General features: G+C 46.8%; 1 protein-coding gene across 1 annotated transcript in view; it reads right to left on the bottom strand.

Moving 5' to 3' along the window:
• The window catches only part of LOC126539619 (pyrokinin-1 receptor-like), a 400,622-nt gene that overhangs the window by 265,323 nt on the left and 118,473 nt on the right, over positions 1-16,826 (bottom strand). The gene's annotated exons all lie outside the window — the stretch shown is intronic.

Consider the following 16,826-nt stretch of genomic DNA (forward strand, 5'->3'; position numbering starts at 1 on the left):
ATATCGTGGCAAGGAGAACAACCGCACTTACTGTTCTCCAGTTTATTAGCTGAAATTGCGCATGACACAATTACTTTGCAGTACACCTTTTTATTTTACGCGAAGATTACTTAGGATGTTATATGCGTAAGCATTTCTATGCCTACCCATAGAGAAATTTGTCCGTCACGCAAGGCAATGAACAGCTCATGCCCCCGTAAGCAATGGCTCATACCCTCGCAAGCAGCAATGACTCATACTCACCTAAGGAAGAGGCTACAAGCGCTCAGCAAAGGGAAGCGAACAGTGCATAGATTCGTTAGAATCACCCATACAACGCACAGAACAGCATACGTTTCAATAACGAACTCGAAACAAGCACCCGAACCATCCATAAAGCACTGCATAACCCCCTCAGCAAAGCTAGTGGTGATTCTGTAATAGTTTCGCTAAATTAACCTTAGTGAACCTTAATTAAAACCAAAGGTTATGCGTTCGACTTCCACACAAAGTCGAGGATGCGAGCGCCTTAATTACCTCTATCTTAATTAAATGTGGCTAATTTATTCACCTTAATTAACACCAATGGTCGTGGGTTCGAGTACCGTAATGAAGTCTCTAAATAAACCTGCCGTATTACATTCGCTATCGAAGATGATAAGGCAGGTTTAATACTGATAAATACTGATAAAGGTTTACACTGGGCGGATCAAGTTCCATAACATTGATAACATTGATGGCACCGGGCTGCCTGGAGATGAGCAAGTGGCACAATGCTTACGTATACGTAGACAACTCCCAAAGGAGTTTCTGCGTGAATGTTTAAGTAAACATCGTAATGGTCACGAATCGAGAGGGTCATCATGGAACAATAAAAATATTGTTTTCATTCGAGTTGTATCCATGGCAGCAAATTTTTCTTTTAAACCAAGTAAGATGAGCCGTTCAAAAAACTGCATCCGCTTTAGTAGCATTCATCTACGTTTCTGAAGTGCACATACAGTCTCTCTGAAGAAAGAAAAAGTCAGGTATGTCATTTCAGGAATACCCTGACCACACGCTTACTATTCTTAGCTCACGAGAGTTGCGGTACTGAATATATCTGATAACGCATGTCTGGGACGCCGACAAGAACGATACATATAATACAGCTCTCTCTTTCGTTTATTTGAAAGTTATCTTTCTCTAGATTCATCCGAGACACTTATTGATTTTACTATTTTGCGTCTTCCGAGCTGGACCAAATAACAACGTAGTAAAAGCTGCGAAAACTGGACTGAGTGGTGTTGAAAGTTTCGAGAGCTGTAAAGGCGCTTCTTTTCTTTTTTTCTTCACCGGAGAAGCTTCCGTAACTCGCGGCGACCTTTTTTTTTTGCTTTTTTTGCACGAGAAAACCGAGCACGAGAGACTTGTTTTACGACGTAACAGCCGCGGTATGGCAAGCGCAGCAGTTATTTTGGCAATCTTGTCGTGCCTCCACCAGCTTCCTCCACGCACAGAAACTTCCCGAAAAAGTTCTGTCTCAACGTCCCCCTGTCGTCGTGTCTTTTCTTTCATTTCGCTCCCCCGCCAACACGCAACCTCTGTACGCCTCAGCCAAAACGACTTTCGGAATCTTGTGCACGTAGTGGGAGAGAGCTTTCCACACCATCTCTCAACACCAAGGCATCCTCTCTTGTTCATATTTATTTTTTTTATTTTTCTGCGTAATGCTGATTTTCTTTTGTCTGTGCCGCAAGTGGAGTAATAAATAAATAAAAACATAACGTGGTGCTATTAGAAAGAGTGTTAAGTCCAACAGTGAGGTCTATCATGTAATAGGCAATATTAAAGCCTTTTCTGCGAGTAGCAAAGTGATATGCAGTTTGAAATCAGCATTAGTGATGACCGTGTCATTTTACAAACACATACTCAGTACTGTAGGGTTGTCGCTACGCAACCCAAGAAAGATTGCAGTATATTAAGTGCCACGTTCTTCCCTCATCTTAGCGGCGGTATTAAGACGACAGCCTTAAGTGGCTATTACCCCCGACGGCGTTGAAAAAAACGCGTCATCCGGTCCAATCGCACAAAAACTATGATCATCAGCAATGACGCATACACCTCTAAGAAAGTAATAAATGCAATGGCTCATCCTTCTCGTAATGCAGAGGCTTCAAGCACTCAGTAAGTGAAGCGTACAGTGCATGCATTCATTGTAATCACGCATACAAAGTACTGAAACGCGGTGTTTAGTCAAGTGGCACAAAACAAAAACAACGTGACCTTCTCAATGGCTCATACCCCCGTATGGTATGGTATGGTATGGTATGGTATGGTATGGTATGGTATGGTACGGTATGGTATGGCATGGCATGGCATGGCATGGCATGGCATGGCATGGCATGATATGGTATGGTATGGTATGGTATGGTGTGGTATGGCAAAACTTTAATGAAGTGCTGCAGATCATGAGTCTTCACGAAGCGGGCCGCTCCCACGTGGGAACCGGAAGGCCGAGCCTCTCGGCCGCGTCGTGGGCCTGCTGGACAGCCCAGAGTTTGTCAGCCAGAAGAGGGCTGCGGAGAACCGCCTCCCATCTGGCCGAGCTGTTATCGATGATAGAGCGTGACCGGGCACACCGCCAGAGCATGTGGTCTAACGTGGCTATTTCTCTACAATCACGGCAGGTAGCATTGGTGTAAGCATCCGGACAGATTTCATGTAAGAGCGACGGATTGGGCTACACATTAGCTTGTAGTAGACGGAGCGTTAATGATTGAGCTCTATTGAGCCGCGGATGAGGAACAAAGTAGGTTCTACGGCATAGAGAGTAGTGTTTAGTAATCTCGTTGTAGATGGAGGGCGTGTCCCTGTTCTCTGGGGAGTCGGCTTCCGATTGGTCGAGGGTAGCGTGGTGGGCAAGTTCACGCGCAGCCCCGTGAGCCGACTCGTTGAGGTTGGGAGGAGCACCCTTTATCTGACCCTGATGTGCGGGAAACCAGTAAATGAAGTGGTGCGTGATTTCTTTGCCCCCAAGAAGTCTGAGGGCCTTTTGTAAACGGTGCCTTTTTCAAATACTCTGACTGCAGACTTTGAATCATTATAGATGACATCCCGTGAGCTATCCAGCAGGGCTAGTGCAATAGCCATTTGTTCAGCTATTTCGGAGTCCCTCGTCCGAACCGAGGCAGCATTGGTGATTCTTTGCCGACTATCGACAGTGACGATGGTGAAAGCCCGACGTCCCTTACAAGAAGCGGCATGCACAAAGCTGACCCCCGTAAGCAAGCAAGAAATGGAGTGGCTCATACCCCCGTAAGGCTGAGGCTACAAGCGCTGACCAAAGTGAAGTGAACTTTGGTGAAGCGAATCACCCACACAACACACAGGACCGCATACGTTTCAATCCCCTGCTTAGAGGATGCAACGTAAAATAGAAAAGAAACGTCGTTGGCGTGAGTCCAACCTTGCTATACGAGCACCCTAAGCCGCAGCTAAGCTTCGAAAACGAGCAGAAGAAGCCAAACTGCGAAAGCAACAACGCGACGATGCGAGACAGCCAAGCATGCAGCAGGCTTTCGCCTTCACTTGGTACAAGAGCGTAAACATGCTGCCGAACTTTTTCTAATAGCAGTGAACGTAAAAATTTTATATGCTCATTATTTCTTCAACACAGAGTCCTCCATTTCACGAAGCCACGTCCAATTCGTTTCAACGACACATTCTCGAAGATTGCTCGTCAGCAATACTAGCTCTTTACTTTATAAGTTCGTATAAGTGGCGTCCAAATCCACGCCTCTGACGGCGGCTGCATCTGAGTAGCAAACACATCTCGAAGGCTATGCTTTTTTCGAGTTTTGCATGCGTCGGAAGTGATTGTGAAGCCAGAAGCACGACACGTTTACCAGTTGCCAAGTGGCGAAGTTGGCAAGTTTTAGATATCACCTATTGGGGATGGTAAAGCAGCGCGAAAGACAAGAATGAAAGGAAGACGCTAGATACACACAGAGTGCCGGCGTGCCTTACGTCTTCCTTACGTTCATGCCTTTTGTTATTCTTGATCATTTGCGATGTCGAGGTAACTAGCCCAAGCTCCTATCCTGTTACGCTTGTAATGTGCACATAATGGTTCGGTGGTACTCAGGGATGGTGTCTCAGATTCTACGCCTACCTTTACCTGTCGCTTGCTATCAAAGGCTAGTACTTGTGTTTTCTGGCCCTCATCCAAACCAGTGAGGAGAGGGAGAAATGGATGGGTCGCTTGGGATGAAGGGGAATATTATGTTGTCGGAGTCATAACTGTCTCAGTCAAGAGTTGAATTCTTTCGCAGTTGAACAGGAACCATCAACAATCAGCGTTCTCGGTTAGCCTCTATCCCAGCAGTCATCAAGCGTCACGCTACATACCTACACCAAGCCTGTCGGAAGCCGGCGCATTAAACGCGGAATAGCCGATTATGGAGACCTGCGAGTGCGTGTATACAACAGGCTGCCGATTCCACGGTGGCGAATAACTTGCGGCTCACTACACTTGCTTGCCTAGTGGTGGTCTCTGTGTGCGCGGCGATCCACCCATCCTACAAAGCACCAATATTTCATGATGGGAAAATCTTACGAAACGTAAGCACTACGACCACCAACACTCCTATAACATTTGGTTTCTTTTTTGTGTGAACAAAATGCGCGAAACTATATACTTAGATCGTACGCGGGCTTGCTTGCTTTGATTTGCTTTGTTTGGTCATCTCTCACCACTAATATTCTCGTATAAAGAATGACCCCACATTTCTTTCGGTATGGCATCTCTTTTTCTGCTCGCGACAACAAGTTTAGACTGCGAATTCAGGATTACTTTTCCTACTTTGGATGTGAACTCCCCGCAACGACACGAAACATTTCAACTACAATACGTTCTTTTAAATGCTTTCTGAGTCCTTATGCCGCAGCCTATATAACTCCGAATAAAGAGTTGATGGAAACGCTAAAACTTGAAGCAAAGTCTTAAATGTCGACTAAAATTGCGCCACTTTAACAAAGCCATGGAAATTTCAAACTCATACCACGAATGCTACCCGCGGCCAAGATTAATGTTCCTTCTTAATCCAGTCAAATACTAAACCGACCTGACCGTTATAAAGTAACTAAATTTCACGCCCACACTCAGAAAGCCCAAATTTTTATCATCACCTACTGTTTACTGTTACCCCTTTCCTTATCGCGTGAAACCTATAGCTTGGGGCAAGGTTTCCCACATACTAGCTGCTTTTCACATAGGGCCTTATTGAGCTCCAAATACCTAGCGACACCTCGTTCCCTCAGCGCCGACGTCATGCTAGACTGCGGCCTATTGTCCGCTATTTCCTTTCCACTTCCTCTTCCATAAACACGAAAGTATAAGCCCAACCTCTAACTCATCCACACGCTCGATATGATATCGCGTCTACGTGGACCACCGAATGCATGACGACGAAGACGGCGGCTCTTCGTGCTGACGTCAGACTTCGCCGTGCGCCGTTATACGTACTCCCCGCTAAGGCAGTTCCGGGGTGCCAAGATTGACCGGCTCTAAGAAGGGGAAGTGGGAAAGCTCGTACAGTATAAGATCTCGGTTCGATCGCGTCCGCAGACGTTGACCCGGAAGAAATTTGGCGGCGCGGTAGCCGTGCCGGCGTAATTGCGCTAGAAAGACCGGCTCGCCGAGCTGTGACCACGGGATAGAACAGTGGTTGTCGGGAGAAGCCCCGTTTGGCCGCGAAATTCTGCGCAGTATGAAGGAGAGAGAAGAGAGGGGGGTGGGAAGGAGTGAAACTTCTCAGCCAAGGAGCAACCATCACCCCTCATTGAACCTCATTGCATTCGCCGGATATCCGAAATCAATAAGTGCCCCCCCCCCACCTCCCCTTTATTCTGCCACGCTGCTCAATCCAGGATTCCATGGGGACCACGCTGAACACTAGTGGTTGTCTCTGCCTCTTAGTCCAAACCGCCCAATTTCGTTCCTCGGCACGCTTAATGAATCAGAACACAGTTTCCTGTTGAGAGGGTGCTTTTGTTGCCACCGAGAAGCCGGGGAATGTTTCGATGCAACAAGAAAACAGTCCTCGTACAATATTGGTGGAGGATTAATGCCGGAGCAAACGGCACGTTGTTTGTGTGGTGGTCGTCATGGCAGAGTCTTTAGCAGCGCGGAGTGATCTACTCTATTTGTTTGCTGAGGACGCGAGCTCTGGGGGTCACCGCTCTATCTTGTTGCTTTCTGCGAAATGTGTCTGCCGAGCGTGTCTTCATCTCCAAACAATCATAGTTTCACTACAAGGGATGTATCTCAGTGAACACAGAAGCGGTAAACGCGCATTGGTCAGCCATGACTCCTCAGTCACCTTTTATCAGCTAGAACTACGTAGGTGCAATCAACGCGTCCTTGGCACCCCACCCCCCCCCCCCACATCAGGTTGCGTTACTAGAATCTATGTTTGTCGACTCCACATCCATTTTCCGCGTTGGAATGTGTTATCAGTGGAACGGTCGCTATAGGGATATAATTCGACCTTTTTATCGTTTCTGCAACCAGAAGCAAATAAACATTGACGTTAGCTTTATTTCGGTACAGTCAGTGACGTGTGGATTCACAAAAACTGTAGAATGGGGCTCGTGTTATGAAAGTGAAGCTTTCTTTGCCTACGCTTCCCTAGTTTCCTTTCTGCCTGTCGTTTTTTGCCGTGTAAAAGCTAGTCAGTCCCGGAGGCTGTGTAATACTAATGTGGGCTGATCCCGCGGATAGTGTTTGAAATAAAATACACTTGCTCACATCATACGTCTCCTTGCATAGCATTTAATCGAAAGAAGTCAAGAAAGCTTCGGATAACGTAGATTCGAATAAGTACGTAGAAACTGCCGTATTCGTATAATATCTTTAGTTCGCCTTTTCCACAAAAGCGTGCTTTTCTTACGTTACAGACAACTGAACTTCTTGCAGCTATGTTATGGTAAACTACTAATAACTGAAGCAGAAGCTTCTGCGCACAATGATGAACAACTTACCTTACATCCGAGGTATACTGAATATCTTACGAACGAACGTCCCCCCCCCCCCCCCTTTCCCCGCACTGTCGCACTCCAGTGCTGCCAGCCTTTTTCTCTCTTAATCAGGCAAATCGCCATCGCTACGTTAACGGGCGCCACTACATTGATTGTGGACACAAATCTGATTTGTCGCAAATTGCTCATGCTTTCTTTTTTGTTCCCCGCATTTGGCAAATGCCAATAGACTCTTCATCCGGGTGCCCAAATCAAACTAATGGGAGCAAATGGTTGGAAGACCGCATGTTTACTGCTCTCTTTCTCATGAATGTATCGGAACAGTTAGGGCCACTGAGCCAAGGCCATTAGCGCCAGGGCACGTCGCATTACTTCCGCCTGCGAATCGGCATCGTGCAGCCGGGAGACCTGCTTTGGCTTTCGCATTTACCCTGCATTTTTCTTTGTGTTTTTCCGAGTCTACGCTTTACCTAGTGCGTTAGATTAAATCTACAGACCAGTAGGACTTGACATTGCTCTTTCTACATCTGCTCATTTCTTTATACCATGATTACCACCCCACACTAACTTAGATTTATTTATCTTCATTTTTATGCTTTATTTATCCAGGTATAGCGATTCAGTTCACTGTTATTTGCTTTGATTTTTATCAATAATGAGTGAGTTTGTAAGGCGGAGACGCAGAAAGAGGGTCAAGAGAGTTTAACTGCGCTGGAAATGAGGCGACCAGTAAAACAAATTGACTCGCCATCCCGACCCTGCGAAAGCAGATGGCCAGCGAAGCTGTTCGAAAACCACTCAAATGCCGTTGAAAGGAAATGAAATGTTTTATTGTTCTGCCTAGTCTTAGCACGACACCAATGTTGAGCATTAGGATTTTTCGCTCTTCGACGCTCACCGTATTCACGCTGCTCTTCGGGAGTCATAACATTGCGTGGTCTAACCATAGCGGTCTTACAGTGAACTGAATGAGTTCCTAGAAAGGTCCCCCTTTTATACATGAAGTTTGGTGACGCCACCCACTGATTCGTATGCTGCTGTTGCCCCTTTCGCACCGGAACAGCTTATGCAACTGTAATCATTACCGGAAAACACACGCGGGGGAGAAGGAACGTGCCTCGCATTTTTCGCATTCGCCTGATCATGCATCATGTGGTTTTGACGCTTATGTTGTGTTTTTCTTTATTGAAACGAATACTGAACTGTGTGTTGTATGCCTGTTTCCAAAAGCGGTATGCCCGTCTTTCTATTCCTTTTCCTTTTGCTGACGGACACGAAAAATACGGACGAGCAAGAGGCTAACAACTTCGCTGTAATAGAGCGTACGGCAAGCCCAATAAATAAACAAATAATAATACAAGAATGAACGTTAAAGGAAAGGTTGGAAAATCTGGTTGGCTCCTGAACGCAACGTTAAACGCTTCAAAGGAGATCTAGCTGGGTTCCCGAGAAAGAGTGTGTAGTTGATTGAAAAATATTTATGATGGTGGGGCATGGGGTGCTTGAATCCTTAACCATAACGACTTTCCGAGACAATCCCTTCTCTCCTTCGGAAAACTTGCTCCACCTCGCGTGTTTCCACGAAACTCATTTGCTCCATTAATGTTCCACTGCTAACTCCTCCTTTTCATTCGTCCTCGCCCAACTACCTGCTAGGTTCTTGATTAGCTCAGGTGGTAAAGTGACTGTGCAGGCAAGGATCGCACTAAGATAGGCCGGTAAATCAGATTGGGAAGAGCGTAGGTCAGGGCGTGTTGGAATTCCATAACTGAGGTTTTTTAGCGCACGAAAAGGGACGAAAGACAGTGGCGAAACGAGGACACTGTTTCGCCACTGTCTTTCGTCCCTTTTCGTGCGCTAAAAAACCTCAGATTGGGAAGGCCAGGCATCGATATATTATGTGTTTTTAGTATAAGAGTATAAGTATGTGTTTTAGTATAAGAGTATAGTAACATTAAAACGCTGCTGTATATTCCGGCACAGCAAGAGGATCGCCTGTTGTCGATGCCACTGTTGCTATTGGACGGTGAGCGACAATAACTCGGACATCGGTATTCTGGCATGTCAGTGTTCATCAACGCTTAACACCAGTGAAATCGTCTTGAACTAAAGCAAGAATGCATCTTAAGGACCTAGTTCAGTCCTGTCTTGTGCTTATATTGCTAGGCGCCAAAGGTATGACTGCATAAAAGCAAATTCGGGAATACCCTTCACCGCGACGTCGGTGGGGCGAGCATATTATATATAGTCTTTGTGCAGAAGAATCCCCGTAGATCGCACACGTGGCGAAAAGCCTGGTAAGATGTGGTCACACGCTATAATCTACGGTTAATATTTCGATATATCTTAAGGTCTGGGAGTCGTTTTACTTTTTTTATCCTTGCGCTAAGCCTGTGCTATCCGCCCATTGAAGAACACTATTGACTAAAGTTGGCGCTCTTGGGAACTTAGTTTTGCGACGAAACACGACAGGTACAGCTTAGCTCACATGATTAGGCGTATGATTTGATGGGGTCGTATGCTATGGTGGCCCTAAAGAAAGATTTCTACGAGCTCCTACCGAACATCCTTGCCGATGGTATTCTTGTTTCATTTTGTTTGTGTTTAGTTCTCTTTTTGCCTCAACTTCAAAATTTGTAAGCTTTCGTAAACGAACACAAAGTGATGTAGGGACGGGATTTTTGTTTGTGGCGTTAAAGAGGTATAATGCGCAGCTTTTTGCACACCCAAAGTGTTTATCTGTCACACACGCGCGCACACACACACACACGCACACACACACACACACACACACACACACACACACACACACACACACACACACACACACACACACACACACACACACACACACACACACACACACACACACACACACGCACACACACACACACACACACACACACACACACACACGCACACACGCACACACACGCACGCACGCACGCACGCACGCACAAGCACACACAGAGACAGACTCATTGGAGGCACCAAATGACTCAGCGAACAAAACCGTGAATATTTCGCACCATTAGAGGGATGTTTCAGCTTCGCCAACCACTCACAGATGTTTTCTTTCTTCTCTTCCACTTTTTGGATCAAGGTCAATCCTCAACCAAACACTTAGAGAAGGTAATGCGGCAGAGAAAGCTCGAGTATTCAACTTTCTGCTTCCTTTGCTTCCCGAGAGAGGTCGTTTGGGAAGGCATACGGCACACATTTTCAAGAAACCGGGTCTCTGCTCATGCACATCATGACGGCGAAAAGTAAACGCAGATAAAGTAGCGAGAATAAAGATACCAAGGACAGTTAAAAGCGGGAATATGTATGAATAAAGGCTGTCGCGGAACCCACCAGAAATTTTTCAACGCTGACTGCGAATACATCGGACGGCTGGTGGATAAAAATGAAGAAAAGTCGAATTCACACAAAGGAAAGCCAAAGTAGTGAGGCCTGCGAGGACGGTGCGAAGGTGCTCGGCGATCGTCACGAGCTGCCGCACAATCAGTGGAGACCATAAATCCTGCCCGGTTCTGTTGAATTCTCTCGCACTCCTTCAGCCCCTCTTTGGCTTTCCTATCGGTCGCGACGGCTAGGAGCCGCCACTTGAGGCTTGCGGTGGCTCACGGCAGCTGCAAAATGAAAGGAAAATGGGATGCAAACAAGGCCAGCCGGAAAATGCTGTTAGGGGCGGAAGTATTCTCCAACTTTCCCGGAGCTTGTGCTGACGAGGAAGCGGCTGCTCATACTCGTGCGGCTAAAGCGACGGAAGCGCTTATTCGCAAAAGTGCTTTTTTTGCGTTGTCCTTGCTCTTTTATCTCCCTAGTTCTTTTGAACCCGTCGTTCACTAGTCGGAAAAGTTTCGGATGAAACGATGAGTGAGCTCGCTGAACCCTAGATGTTAGTAATAAGGAGGAAGTTCAACTGAGTAATTTTCTGGGTAAGATGGTCCGACTTAGCACGAGAAGAGTCATCATGGCTAGCTTTGTAAGCAAAAATTACTGTAGGAAAAGCCCTTAAATGTGTCCAGTAAACCAACTTTGCAAACGCTGGCAAGTTATCAGTGCCTTCGATTCAGCTAGCATTCGCTAAAGTGAGATAATTTGCTTCTGTCAATAGCAATTGCAATAGGTCACTTCGACAACAACAGCCGCTGCTTCCAGTTTTATCGAACTTAATGAACTGCGTGCGTCGGAGTGGGGAAGGTTGCTTTAAGCGGAACATTAATTCCTGAAGGGGTCCGTCCGGCCGTCGCTTCCTCAAAGAATTGTGCGCGCTCTTTTCTGCCATCCTCTTGACTCCACCCCTGCTGTGGGACTACTCTGCCGCGGCAAAAGTCGTTCCGCAAGAATGGAGACGATGCGCCCCCTGCCGGTGTTTTTTCTCTATGTGACGTGGAACCCCTCGGAGACAGAGTAAAGCGACATGAGTGAAGTAACGAATAGGCTAAGACACGAGCCCATTCTCGCTATCAGCCACAGCTGGCGTTTCGGACCCGGTCCAACACGCATGCGTGTACGCCCACCCAAAGACACGCACACACATACACACGCACGCCCACGCGCAAGGACGTACGGAACAGGGGCGCCTAGGAATGACAGCGACAGCGGGACGAACTCGACGGAAATGGCTCGCGGGCAAGCGCACGACGTCGACGACTAATTTCCCGTCTATCCGGAGAGAATCTAATCAAATATGGAGGACAGTGTCGGCCTACGAAGCGTACGGCTGTACGACAGAGAGACAGAAACCGGTCTCTTTCTTTTCTTTTTCTTTATTCTATTTCTATTCGCCGCGCCTTGTCCTTTAGTTGCGAAATTTCAGACCTAGTTGCTCGGCAGTTGCCTCTTGCGCCTTACACGTGGCATTACCCGCTGTGCGCCTCGGGGCAAACAAATAGTCGTCAGCATTTTGTCGGGACGTTTGAGATTCTAACGTGGACGGGCCACCACGTCCGACATGAACGAAATCGAGATGAGCAAAAAGTGCAGCGCTTAACGCGTAAGCCGTGAAGATGGCGTACGTCGATCACGTGAGACTACGCCTCTGCTTGCCTCAGAAAATTGAAAATAGGCGTTTGAATGCTTCCAAGTTAGCATTCAAGTAATTATGGCTCCTGCTTCTGCTACTTTGTGACGTAGCTGTTATTTTAAGTAGACTGTAACGGTTAATGAATCTGTTGGCACAGTGAACTTTCTGGAAATCGCGACTCCACTTCACATCCATCAGAAGTCAATTAAACTAAATGTGCATAAAATGTAGCAATCAAATTATGTAAAATTGCTTGAATATTATACTATTTAAACTAAATTGATCAAATTTTCACCCTGGACTGTTACATGTCGCAGTACTCTTACAACGAATAATTAACCAATTCTTAGACGTCGTCATTCCCTCATTTGTGCACGTCATAACGTTGTCCACTCGAAATCGCTATGCGGTTTTATACTGCACTAGGCTTTATGCCCACTCAAGGTTGCGATGGATCGATGGGAAGAGCTTCATTGCCACCCTATATATTGGCAAGAACTTGATTTGGGCTAGTTTGTTAATCATGGGTATAACTTGAAGCAAGGCGAAGACCAGGACAGTAATCGAAAAGAAACACAATCGAAGGCGCGCTGAAATGGCGCTAGTCCTGTATTTCTTTGTTCTTTGTTTTTCGATTTCTGTCCTTGTCTTCTTCGCGCTGCTTCAAGTTACACTCAAGATATTACTTTTATAAGAAACCATACAACGTGTTTGTTTTCACTCAATGGTTGTTCCCTTCGTAATGTAGCTGGGAGTCGCATTTCTTCCCATTACACTTCCGAAACGAATCCATTATTCCTTGCCATTTACCGAGGACGCAGTGTTGCCTACGGCTTGCATCAATTGAAAGAAAGCATGAAGCAGTCTTCAACAGTAAGGATAATGCATGACATATAAAACCACAACGCCAGAAATTGGGAAAGGGCCATTACATCTTTGCTTTCTGCTGAAGGTTTTATTGCTCTTGGAGCACTGGTCCTTTATAGGCAAGGCCACCATGTTTACTGTGACGAACGTCATGGCCAGCTGGTATCTTTCACGGAAAGACGCTTGCTGCTTCTAGGCGCCTCTGAAGTGTTCTTTGGGGGTTTCTCGAGCGCAAAGGTGGGTTGTGTTCTTCTCTGCACTGGTGCCGTTTTCTTTATGGCCCGCGACAGTCCGGGAGCCTCTAGTGAATGTGGCACCGCTCGCAAATACATCGAGTTTAACGAGCCCGTCGGGCGCTGAGAAACACCGACGCTGTGCTGCAAACACGGGTTCGCCAGCAGGTTGCCACATGCCGAGTTACTGCCGCCAATAATAGGAGATTACGTGGCACAAAGCCGCTCTTGTAATTGCGCCGTGAACTCCTTTACGTTCTTCCAGTTCTGCCTGGAGGTCGGATTATCACTTGGGCTTGGCCGCAGACCTTCCCGGCGTTCCTGCTGTTTAGTCAGCGGACGATCTCGTCTAAAAATTGTGCACTCACCGACAAGCTGTGTGGCTTCCAGTGTGACGGCAGGAATGCCCAAATCACTATCCCAATTCCAACGTCAATTAACTTTGACGCTGCAACACGTCCATTGCGTAAATGAATGTGGAATGCAAAACCATATTTCCGGCATTGCGATACTGAAATTCTAAGGTGCTGATTCAAATATAATCCTTCGTTAAGGTTTGCGCAGTATTTTGCTTTAAATGGCGGAGCATGGTATGGTTGGGTGAAAAGTTTTCTTAAAAGAAAGATTAAATGTATTAATTTTTTCGCTTCATGTGCACTGAAAGAGAGAGAGAGACTTCGCTCACGTATTGTTCGTGACCAACATTGGTTTTCTTGCGGCGCTCTACAACCGCTGGAAGGCCCCAATCCAACTTTATAGAGACACGCTTTATGGGACGCCAAAAATGTGAATGTTGGTGCACTGGAGGCAGGTGTTGGCTTGCGTAACAACACGGGATGTATGACGACACGTTCGGTATAACAAATTTTTTTTGGCAGCCTCACGTGCTCGCCGGACTTGTAACTGGTGATGATGATGATGACGCAAAATTTACTGTGGTCGAAATAAATCGGTGGTGCGCGCAGGCTCCAGATGGGGTGGTTCCCTAGTTACAGGACCCATATGTTCCCAGCAGCTCCTGGCCCATGTCCGTCAGTGCGAGCTGAATCGGTTGGGTGGGGCTGGATAACAAGGTCTTCCATCGCTCAAAGGGTTGGGCATTGGGGGTGTTGGTGGGAAGGGAAGGAGGGGGGTGTTGCGTTCTGTGCACTCTGCCAAGACGTACGGTAGGGAGCACTTTTCTCTTCTGCAAAAAGGACAGAGCATATCGTATTCCGCAGGGTACATGCGGTTCATCAGAACGGGATGCGCAAGCGATCCCCCCTGCGCTCGACGCAGGATCGTCTGTTGTTGTCTGGTGAGTTTGGGGTGCGGTTCTGGCAGTCTGCACCCTTCCTCTCGGTACATCCGGGTAATGTCCCGAAAGCTGGTAACCGGGTGCGGTAGCTCTTCCGGCTCGTGCTCGGCCCGGATTGACATTTCTCGGGCATGTAGTCGGCGATGGTGTTGCCTGCTACCTGCGAGTGAGCCGGGACCCACACGGAGCTCTATGGCTCTTCCCAGAGGCTTGCGCTTGGATAGAATGGCTCGGGCCGCGGAGGAGATTACCCTTCCTGCGGAAGCTTCTGTAGGCTGTCTTTGAGTCGGTGACTACGGTGTCCACGCTCGGCTGTGTGAGTGCGAGGGCCACGGCCGCTTTTTCGGCAACTGCGGAGTCTGTTGTCTTTAGGGACGCGCTGACGATCAGCCTGTCTTTTGACGTAACCACCACCGCTGCACGGTCCCTGTGTTTTCAGAGCGAGGCGTCCGCGTAGAGGACCCTGGGGTATATATATATATATATATATATATATATATATATATATATATATATAACTTGAGTGGTGCTACAAGGTAAACAGAACAGGTATTTATTTGCAACAGTTTCGATCGGTGGACCGATCTTCATCAGGGTTTACAAAAACAGGGTTTTTGTAAACCCTGATGAAGATCGGTCCACCGATCGAAACTGTTGCAAATAAATACTTGTCCTGTTTACCTTGTAGCACCACTCAAGTTCTTTACGTTTGAAAGGTAGCCTGAAGAATTCCTCTTTGCCTACTATATATATATGGGAGTGAGGGTCGTGCTATTCGGCATTCCCTTCATAAATTTTTGAGAGAGAAACAACTTCATGTAGTCGCCTGCAGAACGACACCATGACTAAATGGCGCCGTGACGCGGGCCCTGACGTCTTCTCAACGGGTGGTCTCTACACAACTCCAGCGCGTGTTACTCCCGCGGTCGGTCGCCCTGAGGGGCAACGTTCCGTCGGTTTCACTCGGCCTTTGTCCTTCAAGAGCCGCCGAGACCTGCTGGACGGCCCAGGTTTGGCTTTTGTGGTCGTAGCATTCCGCCGTAGCTTTCTTGAAAAAAGAAAGTGCATTTTTTTTTTAATTTACCACCTGTATTAATCAGCATGTTGGTATAGGTTATCTTTTTTACGAAAAAAATTTGAAATAATCGAAACTAATAAAAACTGGAACGACAAGTTTACAACTGTATGTGTCATCGCACACAGAAAAAAAAGCGATATGACGAGTCGGTAAGCTACAGCCACTTAGATGGGTCAGCGGACAAACTTGATGCTCTATATGTTTTCCCCTATGCCTTCTCTCGCTTCATTGTCCGGCACTTGGCGTCGTTATTACCGGCAGAAAATGAAGTCACTCGGGATTTCTTATTCTCAGCGCTCACATAGCGCTCTGAAGTGCGTCGCTTAATTGTGAGTGGGACATTTGCAATATCCTCGTAAACACTACGAAGATTTCACGTATGCTCTAAGCTCATGTGTCAAATTTGTCCATTTCAGTTGTTTTAACACGAGCAGTTAACGGAACTTTGATGTCTGTTTTTGATGAAGACTTACAATTTTGTAAACTTCGTGCTTCAATTTATTTTAAGCTTACAAAACCTTAAAAATATTTGAGAAATATTTGATGCGCTAAAACAAAACACGGCTTCCTGTGCAGTCGGTAAAATTGAGTGTTCTCTCTTAATTTCCCCAAATTTCATTTGAATCTGTTGAACGCTTGTCCAGTATTAGAGCATATCGACGTTTGACATGTACGTCTTTAGAGAAATTGTAGTAGGCCTTCATCAAAAAAAAAAGTCTTATGTCAGTATTTTGAGGTGAAAATAATCAGCACAAGCACAGATGAAAACCACAAAGGAAAGACGAGACAAGCACTGGCGCCGACTTTTTTTCACCTTAAAACACTATGTGCCAGCTAGCCCTAACCGAAGCTTTATTGACGCTCCTTATGTCAGTGCTTTTCTTTATTATCGGTTAACGCGTCGCAGGCCGCAACACTTCCCGACTACCTTTGCCTTTCGTCTCTCGTTGATGCTGTGTACTTCGCGTATAGCGCTGTAACCGCGCCGGCTCAGCGGTTCCCGAGCAAGGCCACACGACGTCCCCGAAGGACCATCCTTCACTGTCACAACTCTGGATGTTTCATATTCAGTGGCGGAAGCTTGGCGCGAACGAGGGAACAAGCCAAAAGCAACTCGAGTGACCAGTTGTGGATGGTGGAGCTGCAGCGTAAATGCCTGTGAAGAGAGCGTAACGAGAGGGCGCTGCTGCCTGACAATGTTCGCGGCCGAGACGACGGAAGCGAACCGTCGGATATCGGTCAGCCTGTTGCTTCAGAAGCGCTGGCACGAACTTTATCGTTACTTTCATTTAAATATTTTTTTACGAAGTTTCAAGCGTA

The sequence above is a fragment of the Dermacentor andersoni genome, chromosome 11, assembly GCF_023375885.2.
Source record: "Dermacentor andersoni chromosome 11, qqDerAnde1_hic_scaffold, whole genome shotgun sequence".
NCBI classification, from domain to species: domain Eukaryota; kingdom Metazoa; phylum Arthropoda; class Arachnida; order Ixodida; family Ixodidae; genus Dermacentor; species Dermacentor andersoni.